This window comes from Crinia signifera, chromosome 8 (assembly GCF_055691185.1).
Source record: "Crinia signifera chromosome 8, ASM5569118v1, whole genome shotgun sequence".
Lineage (NCBI taxonomy): Eukaryota > Metazoa > Chordata > Amphibia > Anura > Myobatrachidae > Crinia > Crinia signifera.
The window spans coordinates 67,946,556-67,961,608 of NC_139224.1; the positions used below are offsets into that span (position 1 = coordinate 67,946,556).

At 43.8% G+C, this 15,053-nt stretch overlaps 1 protein-coding gene across 1 annotated transcript in view; it reads right to left on the reverse strand.

The window, feature by feature from the left end:
- XPNPEP3 (X-prolyl aminopeptidase 3) overlaps positions 1 to 15,053 on the reverse strand; it is a 150,696-nt gene that overhangs the window by 91,614 nt on the left and 44,029 nt on the right. The gene's annotated exons all lie outside the window — the stretch shown is intronic.

The following is a 15,053-nucleotide window of genomic DNA, read 5'->3' on the forward strand; positions in this document are numbered from 1 at the left end:
TTTCAGGGTTCACATGTCACATGACCAGCACTGCTCCATGTCGTGGGTTCGCAGGTCATGTGGCACGCTAACCCGGAAGCAACACACTAAGAACTACATGGATATCAGAGCTGCAGAGATACAGACCGGATGGAAGGAGGCTCACAAAACGGAGTGTATACGGGCGACGGGTGAGTCGATCTCTGTACAAATGGAATTAACTAGAAAGCAAGACTCGGAGGGGTCCCAACTCCATGAATCCCCTAGCTCAGACCACCAACAAGACACCCCCGCTCTGAAACAGGGGACACTCAGCAGGTCCGCAGACACTATCCTTACACTCCACCCACACTCCCAATCCCACACAGAAGATTGAGCCATATAGCAATATATTTACGCTATATGGTCACTAGGTCGACAAGAGGAAGATCAACAGTCATTAGGGCGACCACTGAAGCTTGACAAGCATGAAGGTCAACATGGGATTAAGTCGACAGGGTCATTAGGTCGACATTAACAAGGTCAACAGTCAAAATATCAAGTCAAAATGTGAACATGGGGTTTTTCACCTTTTTTTTTGAGCCGACAAGTGCCGACAGGCAGTATTTCATGCCCTACCATCCACTTTGGTGTGGTGAGAGAATAAAATACTGTGCCAAGCTTAGCAAGTCACGGTGCCCAAATCATGGCGAGTGCAGTGAGCCATGTGAGGGAACATTTTGCACCTTTTTTAGTGTTCATGTCGAATGTGTCGACATTCGGGACAAAAAAAGTGAAAAACCCCATGTCGCCCTTTGGACTGGCAACCTTGTGCATGTTGACCTAATGACTGTGTCGACCTAACCCCATGTCGACCTTCAGTCATGTTTACCATGCTGCATGTCGATCTTCAGTGGTTGACCTAATGACTGTCGACCTTGTTCTTGTCGAGCCTATGATCCATACCCTCATTTTACATGTGCACGAAAAGACTGAACCCTATCACTCCCAGACTAGCAGGATGCCAAGTTCAGATCTTGGTACTTTACCTCTCAATCCCTGGATTGACTGGCCACCCTTTCTCCCAGTGACCACCCAGACTGATCTAGAAATCCAACCTGTTACATATACAGTTTATTGCACTTATTTGTTACATTGTAATGACAATTTAACTATATCTAGTAAAAATATATCCAAGGGACCATCCGTAGTTTTATGGTGCCCACACACCAGAGCGATTTTTTTTTTTCCGATTGCCCGATTTTTTCCAATAATCATCCGATCTCGATGATGCATGAAAGATCAGAAGATTTAGCAAAAGATCCATAGGAACGCACACCGGATCTTAAGATAAATCTTTTGTCCAGGACGGACAAAAGATTTCAAGGCCAATTTATACGCACATCTTAAGATCGCAGATCTGTCTACTGCGCGGGCACCGAGAGTGCACCGCACTAATCTCTGCTTTCATATTGTATTGTAATTATTGTTTTCCCTAAACAAAGATTGCACAAATTATATATAAGGTTATTTTATGGATGAACTTGTTAAACATGAGCACAACCAAACTACAGCAGCATTTAGCAAAAGTTGTAAATAGATGTTTAAATATTCCTTATTTACTTAACAAATACATTTGATTAAATCGGTCAAAAATGTTGACTTTTTTAGTTTATGTCGTAAATTTACTTGCTGATAATGCAATTAACATTAATATACAATACACTAATTAACTCATTAAAAGATTCTTGTAATGTTTTAAATAAGAAAATTATGTGACTGATAATGTAATTACTTATTACTTTAATTATTCCACTCCACTGTAGTCCTGACGTGTCAATCTTTGTCAAATATTTCATGCCTTTAGTTAGTTGCCAAATATTAGCCCATAAATCAGGTCTTCCATTGAATCTGGTCACTATTTCTTCCTTTCTCTTTTTATAACTAAGTCCATACCCTTTTTTTCCCTTAAGGCCCCATACACTGTGGCCCTTATTCAGATCTGATCGCAGTACAAATTTGTTCTTAATTTGTTCACATGGCAAAACCATGTGAACTGCAGATGTAACGTGCAGAGAGAGTTAATGGCCTAAACATCTTGCGGTCATCCCATGACTGCGGAGAGTGAAGATCTGATTGTGGACATCAGCATGCACCAAATAAGACCACAATTGCACAGCTTAAATTCTCCACAGTTGGAGCAACTTAGAGTTATGGTGCCCATACACGTTATAATTATTGTATACAATATTGCATCTCATCTTGGTTTTGCGATGAGATGAGATCTAGTACAAAAAAACGTATGTGCAGCACATACTTTTTGTACTAGATCTGATCTCATTGCAAAACCGAGATGCGATATTGTATACAATAATTGTAACCTGTATAGGCACCTTATGAGTGAGGGTAATGAATATTGGCACCTCCAATTTTAAAACAATTGTTTTTATAATAATCTTTCAAAACATCCCCAAAAGGGTGTAAATATTACCATAACCATTATTTTACTTTGCAGGTACCACTCTTACTTTAATTATTTATATTATATAATTTACATTTATAGAGCTCTTTTGTATGGTACAAAATTCCCTAAATAATTAGAGCAGCTCTTACACAGCGCAGAACCATAACAAATTTCCAGTTTTCACACCTATTTTGACAAATGCACTTGGTACTCAAAGAGTTAAGAATAAGGGTAATGGTTAGACTATACACTTGGCTTGTGTCAAGATCTATATACATACATGTTGTGAAAAGGATCACATACATGGGGATGAATTCAAATGAATTCAAAAAGACTTTGTTCTTTATTTTTAAAGCAGGATACAGCATACCCGATTAATTCCATAGACAAGCGTAGTTACATACAGCAGCATACAGGTAATCCAGCATAAAACAGACTCTTCAAAATACTCCAGTGGTCCCTACCATACCCCACACCCCATCCTATCGCTTGGTCACCTAATCCACCATCAAGAGCATTTACCCTTTTCCCTGGAATACTTATATCAGGAGATCACAGGTTCTGCTGATTACCCAACCTTGCTTTTGCTACTGCTCCATCACCTGTTTTGGATCCATCACATGGTCTGGATCCACCACATTACTCTTATGTGGAGATCTGCTGTCTCTGCCACACTGTGTTTTCTTCTGTAGCTACAGTATATCCACAGAAATTACTTGTGTCTCAGTCTATGCATAACCGTGATCAGAGCCGGCCCTAATCAATCTGATGCCCTAGGCAAGATTTTGGCTGGTGGCCCCCCACCCCCAATGCTTGTTCCGCTTCGGACCCAGCACTCCTCACAGCACAGCAACATGCATCACCTTTCACCCATAGCAATCAGAATTTTGGTACGCTCTCCATAATGCAAGAGGACTGGTGCCCCCACCCCCCATACTTTTGGCACATTGACCAAAGGTGTGGGGGGGGGGGGTGTTCTTGCTGGGAAGGGGCCGCACAATATCCCCAATTCAAATGACACCACACACACACTAGTGCAACATTATACCACACATTAGAGTCCCTTATTCATGTTATCGCTCCTTGTTGACATTACACCACTTCCGTTACTGAGGTGGGTGTGAAAGGCTGAGCAGCAGGGCCACCTTAACAGAATTTAAGGTCCTTGTGCAAAGCAATGCACTGGGGCCTCTACCCACCCACTGACATGAATAGGTAATAACTTATGTCTCCTGCGGTCCCGCACCCTCTCTCCCACATGCTTCCTGGTGGGGGGTTTAGGGTTAGGCTGCTGGGGGGGATTGGGCTGCGGAGTGGAGTTATTGCACTTACAAGGGGGGGTTATGGTTAGGTTTTGGGGTAAGGGATTTAGGTGAGGTGGGTTGTTTGCGCTGTGGGGGTGGGGAGGGTTAGGCTGCTGCAAGGTAGGGGGAGAGGGCTAGGTAATGTATGGAAACCCTGTCGGAATTCTCCATATCGGGATGCCGCTGTCTGTCTTGTTACCACTGGCATCCTGATTTCCGGGACTGCGTATGTATCCCTAAATGGGCATTAGAAGTGCTGTGGAAGTGGTTAAATTGCTCAAGCTGCTCATCAAACAGCATGGTTTAATCACAGAAGAGATAGAAGGTTTTCAAGGGAGCACTGGCCGGGGCATGTATCATACTCACCAGTGTGGTTATTTGGCAACACCATCCTCTTCCCCTTGGTTTGGTGGCCTTTGTCTCCTACCATGCACTTTAGGGTTATAGTGGCCCATTTGTTAAGGATAACATATACAATGCGATCTGGACGGGGTCTTACCTCCCAGAATCGCATTGCAATATGCTATCCTAAAGTCCGGATCCCTGAGATCTGCTCTGCCGGGTACCAGAGGATCAGTGCTTCCCCCCAGCTGATCGAACTGCCCCGCTGGCAGTGCAAGGTGTAGCCTGTAGGCTACAATAGGCTACCACCATTCTAAGATGGCAGTAGTTGCGGGACCAAATATCTGGAATGCTTCAGATATTGGTACATTGGGCAGCATTGCAACCTATGGGGGATCCAGCTGGGTGTGGGACAGGTGGGATCGCAGCAGGTATCTGAGATTCCTGATGCAGTCCCTTCTACATACATTCTGGCTGTACTTTGGATTTGCAAATTTTAAATACTACCTCTACAAACGGGCAAATGCAGGATAAGTATACCTGTATATATACACACAAACACATATGTTATATAGCCCACCTACACACCCACAACTGTATACACACATACAGATACACACATACTGTATGCATAAATATACACACTACTAAAAAACAGTACCCATTTAATGTTCGGTGTATGGAGTGTAACATAACAGCATTAGCAACACTTCTAGCAGTATTGCCAGAAGTTTTCTCCATAGTATTCACATTAAAGGCTTACACACACACACACACACACACACACACACACACTCGATCACTTAAATATACACACTCACACATAAAATATATACATACTGTGTACATACACAACAGAAGCTCACAGATACTCACATTTGAAGACTGCCCTGTCCAGATAGAGGAGATGAGGATTCGGGAGTGCCAACGCCTGGCATCAGTACTTTCATCATTAGCCCCTCCCCCACGGCACATGCCTGCGATTCGCGGGTTGACAGGAGGGGTGGAGCAAATATAAAGCTATTTTGTGAGACACCTGTCTTTTTAGATTCACCCCCTCCCCACAGACCCGTGAATCACGGGATATATCCACAAGGGGGCGGGGCTACAATGGGCTATCGTACTGCTGCTGAGCAGTTAGGAAAAACATGGGAGAAGGAGCTGCTTCTGCTAGTCATGCATACTAGCCCTCCTCCCACTGCCCTTTTTGATAATACCAGTTGCCCTCACTTGCTGCTGCCGGCTCCCTGAGCTACCCGATCGGAACTGAGAGTTCCGATCGTGGTAGCTAGCCCAAGGCTGGCATGAATGCCCCTAGGCATTCCAGATGCCCTAGGCAATTGCCTAGCTGGCCTATGCCCGGCTCTGACCATTAATATCATTGAGCAAAACAAGAAAATAGCGATTTACAGCAAAGGATGATGTAAGATAAGGAATTAGTATATATACACTGCTGCATCTTGGGACATGACACTTACATACTGTAGTTACATAGTAGGTGAGGCTGAATAAAGATTTGCGTCCATCTAGTTCAACCTATGTTTATGTTGGATGTTTGTAACCAATAAATGTTTATCCACTGATATAAGAATAAGGGTGACATAAACTGAGGCTCAGTTGACGTCCGTCCTCCGACTCGAACCCCCTCCTGGCGGTGATGAACAGGGGTTGCATGCGATACATCACAGGTGAAAGAACCGCATGCAACAAAACGTGTAGGGTAGTGGCCTAGCGTGCTGACTGAGTTCTGCGAGATCCACGAATGGAGACCAGGAGAGTGTGTAAACGGCTCCTACAATCGCGCATTAATGCTGTGTAATTTTGGTATTTAAACTTGTTCAGAGACTGGTGAAACAAAGTGGATTTGGGTTAGTGAATATTCCATTTTTCTCGTGCTACTTGAAGTGACAACTTTCTATGACCTGAAAATTGTTAAGACATTTTCTCCTTATATACCTTGTGAATTGGGTGGTTAGAAATATATCCATCTCACCACAGTGTACCACTTTCAACATATATATATTTATTTCACTACCTTCAACATTGAAGAATTTTGTATAGAAGTTCAAAGGATTCATATTGCCCATGAGGAAGTCCTAACGGACTAAACACGTAGGGTTAAGATCTTGAACTGAACAGTTTGACTTTGGAATTACTGTTGGAAGCAACATAAAAAAGTTCAATCCAAATAAACTCTTTTATTGATTTGTTTATTGATGATTTATGAATAAAAATATCTGATTTTATAATTGTTTTATATTCATAGTAAAAACTTGATGTTGGTGAATTTGTATAGAGCACACTCCTATTCTTATTTATCTTTATTTGCATATATAGATATCTATCTATATCTATCTATATATCTATCAAATCTATCTATATATAGATATCTATCAAATCTATCTATATATAGATATCTTTCAATTCTATCTATCTATAATAAATACACTGCTCAAAAAAATAAAGGGAACACTTAAACAACACAATATAACTCCAAGTCAATCACACTTCTGTGAAATCAAACTGCCCACTTAGGAAGCAACACTGATTGACAATCAATTTTGCATGCTGTTGTGCAAATGGAATAGAGAACAGGTGGAAATGATGGGCAATTAGCAAGACAACCCCAATAAAGGAGTTGTTCTGCAGACCACTTCTCAGCTCCTATGCTTTCTGGCTGATGTTTTGGTCACTTTTGAAAGCTGGCGGTGCTTTCACTCTAGTGGTAGCATGAGACGGAGTCTACAACCCACACAAGTGGCTCAGTTAGTGCAACTCATCCAGGATGGCACATCAATGCAAGCTGTGGCAAAAAAGTTTGCTGTGTCTGTCAGCGTAGTGTACAGAGAATGGAGGCGCTACCAGGAGACAGGTCAGTAAATCAGGATACGTGGAAGAGGAGGTAGGAGGGCAACAACGCAGCAGCAGGACCGCTACCTCCGCCTTTGCGCAAGGAGGAACAGAAGGAGCACAGCCAGAGCTCTGCAAAATGACCTCCAGCAGGCCACAAATGTGCATGTGTCTACTCAAACGGTCAGAAACAGACTCCATGAGTGTGGTATGAGGGCCCAACGTCCACAGGTGGGGGTTGTGCTTACAGCCCAACACCGTGCAGGACGTTTGGCATTTGACAAGATTGGCAAATTCGCCACTGTGCTCCTCACACATGAAAGAAGGTTCACACTGAGCACATGAGAGATGTGACAGAGTATGGAGACTTGCTGCCTGCAACATCCTCCAGCATGACTGGTTTGGCAGTGGGTCAGTAATGATGTGGGGTGGCATTTATTTGGGAGGCCGCACAGCCCTCCATGTGCTCGCCAAAGGTAGCCTGACTGCCATTAGGTACCGAGATGAGATCCTCAGACCCCTTGTGAGACCATATGCTGGTGTGGTTGGCCCTGGGTTCCTCCTAATGCAAGACAATGCTAGACCTCACGTGGCTGGAGTGTGTCAGCAGTTCCTGCAAGACGAAGGCATTCATGCTAAGGACTGGCCCGTCCGTTCCCCAGACCTGAATCCAATTGAGCACATCTGGAACATCATGTCTCGCTCCATCCACCAATGCCACGTTGCACCACAGACCAGGAATTGGCCGATGCTTTAGTCCAGGTCTGGGAGGAGATCCCTCAGGAGACCATCCGCCACCTCATCAGGAGCATGCTCAGGCGTTGAAGGGAGGTCATACAGGCACATGGAGGCCACACACACACTACTGAGCCTCATTTTGACTTGTTTTAAGGACATTACATCAAAGTTGGATCAGCCTGTAGTGTGTTTTTCCACTTTAATTTTGAGTGTGACTCCAAATCCAGACCTCCATGGGTTAATAAATTTGATTTCCATTGATAATTTGTGTGAGATTTTGTTGTCAGCACATTCAACTATGTAACGAACAAAGTATTTAATAAGAATATTTAAATCATTCAGATCTAGGATGTGTTATATTAGTGTTCCCTTTATTTTTTTGAGCAGTGTATATAGTGTTCATTCTAGCACCTGCCATCTTTGAAAACCCATGCAGTTCCTCTTCCCTGCCTGTTGCTGTCTGCTGTAGTGCTTCTAGCACAGCATCTATTGAAAAGAAGGAACAGGAGAGCTCTATAGTGCGATATCAAAAAAAGGAGATTTTTGTAAGAACATACCGTTCAAATACCTTTATCTGAATTCATCCAGGTGACACAGCTCAACCATGGGATGTAGAAGGGTCTGCCAGGAGCCAGGCACCTATGCTAAAACTTTGAGAGAGGCAGGCTCCTTCCTTCTGCCTCCCAGCATTCCTCAGTTCAACTTCCAGAGCACACTAGGATATATTACTCAGTACAACGCCTGAACATATAAATATGCACAATCAAGTAATAACAACCATATAACATGACAACACATAAAAACGGCATAACTTACTGAGCGTAAGGGAGGGATCGCTGTGTCACCAGGATGGATTCAGAAAAAGGGATTCGAACTGTAAGTTCTTGCAAAAATCCCCTTTTCTCTTTCATCCATCCTGGTGACACAGCGCAACCGTGGTATGATCAAGAGCCGGTCCTTTGGGAGGGTACACTCAGGCCCGCAGTTCTCATCACTGCTCGCCCAAATGAAGTCCTCCGACGCAAACTCATGGAACCTGTAGAATTTGGTGAAAGTGTGAACAGAGGACCAAGTGGCAGCCCTGCATACTTGCTCTGCAGTAGCCCTATGACGCACAGCCCAAGAGGAAGCAACCAATCTAGTGGTATGAGCATTAATTCTGTAGGGCACCGGTCTGCCAACTTTAGTAATAGGCAAAGGCAATAACCGACCTTAACCACCTAGCAATAGTCTGCTTAGACACCCTCTCTTATGTACGTCATACAGTACCAGTAACAAGTCAGTTTTCTGAAACTCCTTCACTCTGTCCACATAAATGCAAACAACATCCAATTTCTTTAGTTTGTCCCTAATTCCTCACCTCCTCTGGAGGACAAAACACAGAGAGCATGATTTCCTAGTTTAAATGAAAAGTGGATACCACTTTAGAAACAACACTGAGAACCCAAGGATCCTGGGTGGAGAGAGCCCAAACGTCCCGGTAAAGTAGGAGGCAACCCCCCTCTCTGTTCCCAGAAGGTGGGCCTCCATCACGTCATGAGGAGGGCTTATCCTCCCCCTTGGCCACCGGCTTTCTTGCGAAGGCACCAAAACGGGACTTGGGAGCCTTTCATTTCCCGAAGGAAATCTACCTCTACCAGACTGCCCTCTGGTGGAAGCACCCCCTCTAAAGGATGGACGAAAGGACGAGCGAAAGGCTGCGAACCTAGACGCTCCAGCCTTTTCCAGCCGCTGTGTGAAGAAAAGTCCTCTTCCCCCCTGTGGCCTGTTTGATAAGGGATTCTAGTTCAGAGACAAAAAGCAATTACCCTTTTGAAGCTAGTGCTTCAAGAAACTTCTTAAAATCCTTATCCTCTTCCCAAGCCCTAAGCCAGAAGGCCCTCCTGGCCGTCTAAAACTACGGCTTTGCCAGTGCAAGGGGGTGCTGCATTCAAAGACCCTGTGGATAAGACATTGGACACTTTGGCATTGGCCGACACTTTAGACGCCATCTTAACTCCCTCTTCTCCAGCCTCACAAGTGTATTCAGCCACAGCCCTTAACTTTTCTGCCATGGCAAATGCTTCAGAATCAGGCTGAAGCAGAGAACACAAGATTCGCCCAAACCATCATGGCCTTAGGGACCCAGACTGATGCAATAATGGGCCTTAAAGTAAAAACTGCTTTCAAACAACCCTCCAATGTCTTATCCACAGGGTCTTTGAATGCAGCACCCCCTTGCACTGGCAAAGCCGTAGTTTTAGACGACCTGGCCACCGGGGCATCCATAAGTGGAATCTTTTCCGACAATTTAACATGCTCCTCCGGCATGGGATATAAGCTCAAATACCTTTTGGGCATAAGGAGTCTTTTATCAGGTGTTTTCCATGCTCCCCCCAGCAGTTCTTGCATGCCTTCATCTGAAGGAAAGGTAACTGCGTCTCTGCGCTGTTTCTTAAACACACCTTGCTGGGGTGTCTTATCCACGTCAGATAGATTTAATGCCTGTTTAACAGCCAAAATCAAATCTTCAATACCAGGGACAGAGGATTCAGACTCTTCCCTCTAATCCCAAAACATCTCTTCAACACATTCTCCTTCTTCAGAGTCAACATTATGAAGGGGCGGTGTGGATAAAGGGTGCCTGGGTTAAGAAATGTGCACAAGGAATGAATATAGAGAGCGCTAAACAGAAACCTCCACCTTAATGTAATATTCAATTTTTCTAAGTTAGGATATGCATCAATGCAAACGCTACTTACAAACTATGATCTGATACGGGTATTGAAATATACGTGTCACGCTGCGAGGCCAATGATCTGCACGCTGGAACACACACCTCCAATTATTTGCATCTCATCAATATGCATAGGATAGGTGGAATAAAAGGAGCTTCCGGGCGCCCGCCAGGTGGTCCTGAGGAAGCGTTCATTGCGAAGCGTACACTGACCGACTAACACACTCAGTGTGTTGAAAACCCCCTTTTCCCTTCCCCACAGACAATGTTATTATTTTGATCTGTACCGCTGCGCAACCCCGGTCACTGGTTCATTCCGTGACCAAGATGCTAGTCTGGCGCCAGACCTAGCGTCTTCTCTAACCTGAGCTAGCTGGGTGAACGAGGCAAGTGCACGCCTGCACACCTCGCATGTAGTTCACCAGCGCTCTGCTGCAAGAGACATTAGCGGCTCCAGGGGCTAACGGCTGCACCGAAACGGGACTTCTGCCTGTGCCTAGTGCATGCCGTAACCTGGTCCGGAACCCTGCTCCTCTGAAGGATACAATTTGAGGCATATGATTTTAGCCCTAAATGTATCGAATCTAGAGTTGAGAGGTATTATATGTTATGATCTGTGCATGACTAAAGCACAGTGAATCTTTTTCAATAGAGAGAATTTACTCTCATTTGGTTGCACACCGTATCAAAAAATACCCACAAATAATCAGAGGGTAGAGGTGACTTGGGGGTCACACTGAGTCAGGGGAATATCCTCCCCTTTTTAATTTATGTTGTTATTGTTGTACTGTATGTGTGGTTTTATTTCGCAAAAATCTTTTAATAATAAACCCAATAAACGTTATGTATTATGAGTTCATTTTTTCTTAGGTGCACCAGCAAAAGGCATTCTTTTCTGTCCTCCACTCTTGTAATTTCCAATGCCTATGGTAGCACATCCTCATCTATTTAAAAGTTATTAAAAATCTACCAGCATTTAGGAGGGTCCAGTATAAGTCTCTATGATCTTGATTATCCTGTGCGATTGACACAACCTCTCCCCCAATTTGTGTCACCAGGATGGATGAAAGAGAAAGACAGACTTTTATTTTTTAAAACATTCCAAGCAAGAACGAGTTCAGGGTAACGTACCACAATGGACAGTTCCACACAACTGTAGTGTATAGCAGCGTGAATTTCTGTGTCCCACAGAAATTCAGTGGTTAAACAGTGGTTAAACTCTACACATTTTGTCACTGCGGACTTCATCAGAGGGCTGGCCTAGCGTCGGACAGGAACCTCTAACATAGCCCGCTATATATATATATATATATATATATATATATATGTGAAAAAAGACCTTCGTTTTGCGCTATTGTCAGCAGCTACTCTATAAGACCTCCCTGTTAGTGGAGGTCAACATCGATAGAAATGTGCACAAGGAATGGATATAGAGAGCGCTAAACAGAAACCTCCACCTTAATGTGATAATCAATAGTGGGTACGAATTCTTAAAATTTGTAAACAAATTTTATTTAAAACATAAATGACATGGTCAATGTCAGACACTGTTAACAATAAACATAATAAAATAGTAAAATAAACATATATATATATATATATATATCTCTGTGTGGAATTATTTTCTTGTTGTGACGTCCTGTGAGTGCCGCCATACCCATCTGCTATATATATATATATATATATATATATATATATATATATATATATATATATATATATATATATACACAATCACGTAGAAGTATAGCGGCACTGGAAGACTTCTCAAATTTCTTTATTGCTGGCGTGAAAACATACACAATGTCCCGACGTTTCGGGGATCAACCGTCCCCTTCTTCAAGGTGTGTGAACAAGTGATAACTAGATGTGCTTACCTTATATCCCCGCTGGCGCTTTACCCGGTGAACGTCACCGCCCCCCCTGAGGGCTGGCGTGCAGGAGACGGAGAGCGAATGGGATTTCGCTATCCGACTACTATAGGGACAAATACATACCCAGAGGATTCAGGATCCGTAATATGCCCACAATCGGGAGGTACAACCCCGAATTTTGTACCAAATGGGTGGGCATCATTAATAAATGTAGTATGGACCTGATCCTGTTAGTGATTGAAGAGGCCGGCAAGGAGTTAACATCCACTCGCAACAAATTAAGTAATGTGGAACCAGAATTCACGTTAGCGGCCCAACAAGACCAGTCCCAAAAGTGGTTGTCTAAACTGCAGGTTCAAATAGATACATACCATCAGGATTTGGTGAAATTTAAAAAATCCAAATATGCGGCAGTAAAGGAAGACTATGAATCGAATAGAGTCTACAGATGGCTAATGGGAGGTGAACAAGAATATACTAAACCCCAATATGGCAAGAAACAACAGTGGCGCAAGAGACGAAATACCCCACGCAGGGAACAGGCCACATCAAACAGTGACAGTGAGTTTGCATGTGCAGACTCAGACAGCATGCTAGGACCATCAACGGTAGTCCCTTTAGGCGAGGCCACAAAAAGAAGCAGGGGACGCCCACCCGCAGGGGGGGCCAACACACGCGGGGTAAAGGCCAAGACCCCCACGCAGAGTCAATGATCTTTAATTTGTCATCAAGAGTAATTAGCCCGGATGAGGAGAAGGTACTCTCCAGGGGCCTCAGTTTTGTACCAACAAAAGACTTTGATGAGATACAATGGGGCATAGATCTGTATAAGTTCTCTCGCAAGCTACGCCTCAAAGAGCACTACCAAAACACCGACCCACCAAGCCAAGAGATGGCCCATCAAAAATTCATCCAATCACGAAGCAAGTCCAAATATGACCCCCAATCCAGCAATGCATCTATTAAAGCGTACACTCGGCTGCTGGATGATTCAATTAAAAGATATTCCCAAGCAGCAGCAAAAAAACACCACAATCTGCCCACCACTGAATGGAAAGCCCTTAAGAACCTCAGTGAAGACCGAAGTGTAGTAATCCGCCCCGCAGATAAGGGGGGTGGGATTGTGGTGATGGACCTCACAAAATACAAGGAAGAAGCGCTGGGCCAACTACAAGATCCGGGAGTATACGAACTACTGGAAGGGGATCCAACAACCGCTTACAAGCGGGAAGTGGACACATTGCTGGAGGAAGCAGTCCAACAAGGACACATAACCAACAAACTGATGAGAGCACTGAGACAAGAATTCCCTATAGTCCCAGTGTTCTACACAGTTCCGAAGATCCATAAAAATAGCCAGAACCCCCCGGGACGTCCGATAATATCGGCAAGGGACTCCATCTTTCAGCCCATATCTATATTTTTAGACTCCATGTTACAGCCACTGGTAGTGAAACAGAGACGTCTAGTAAAGGATACCACAGATTTCCTCTGCCGTATTAATGAATTGGGAATACTACCTGAAGGCACAGTGCTATGTACCATAGACATTAATAGCCTGTACACCAATATTCCCCATAAAAAAGGACTGGAGATAATGAAAAAAATTTTGGAACAGGAACAGTTTATGGGTCTTAATATCGACCTGTTTATCCAAATGCTGAAGCTAACCCTGGAAAGAAATTTTTTCTTATTTAATGGACTATTCTATCGTCAAGTCAGCGGATGTGCAATGGGGAGCTCAGTCTCGCCCTCATTTGCAAACATCTTCATGCTGGCAGAGGAGGAACTGATGTTTTTCCAGGATAGTTCCATTAGTAGAGACATTTATTTATACACTCGTTTTATCGACGATATTTGTATAATTTGGACAGGGGGCATCAGCAAGTTGGAACAACTGTTACAACAAGTTAACAACAGAGATTCAACCATCAAAGTGACCTACACCATCAGTGAAACCAGTGTCAATTACCTGGATGTACAATTGACAAAAGTTAACAACCGACTGCAGACATCAACATATGTAAAACCAACCGATAAGAACACACTCCTGAAAGCGAGCAGCCACCACCCGAAAGCTCTGAAGGCAGGACTACCGAAATCGCAGTTCATGAGAGTGTCCAGAATAACTAGCGATAGGTCAACTCTGGAAAGTGAAATGGATAAAATCCAAAGTAAATTTGAAGAGAGAGGGTATTGTCGCCAAACGCTGGAAAAAATCAAGAAGGAGGTGGCAACAATACCAAGAGAAGACCTCTTGACCTCTAAGAACAAAAAAAGAGAAGACACTATACCATGGACATGCAAATATTCGACAGCAAGTCCAGTCCTGCCTAGGGCATCAAGGGCCCTATGGCCCATTGTATCCAGTGACCCAGCATTGAAGACCTTTAAGAAGGCACGGCCAATGGTATGCCATATGAGAAATAGAAACATCAAGGACATGGTGGTACACTCAGATATTACAGGATATGAAAAGCAGTTGGCACAAGGCTCCCAAGGAACATTCCTAAGAAAACAACCGGGATGCTACAAATGTCTACAGTGCACAACATGCGTAAACATGATCACAGGATCCACAGTGATGAATAAAGAGAAGAACAGAATCTTCAAGAATAAACACATCATGACATGTACAACAACACACGTGGTGTACATGATCACATGTCCCTGTCAGCTCCAGTATATAGGGAAGACAATAAGGACCTTCAGAGAGAGGATGGCCCTACATCGATCGGCCATTAATACAGCCATCAAAGAACACAAAAAAGGAAAAATCTCGGAACAACCGGTGGCCAGGCATTTTG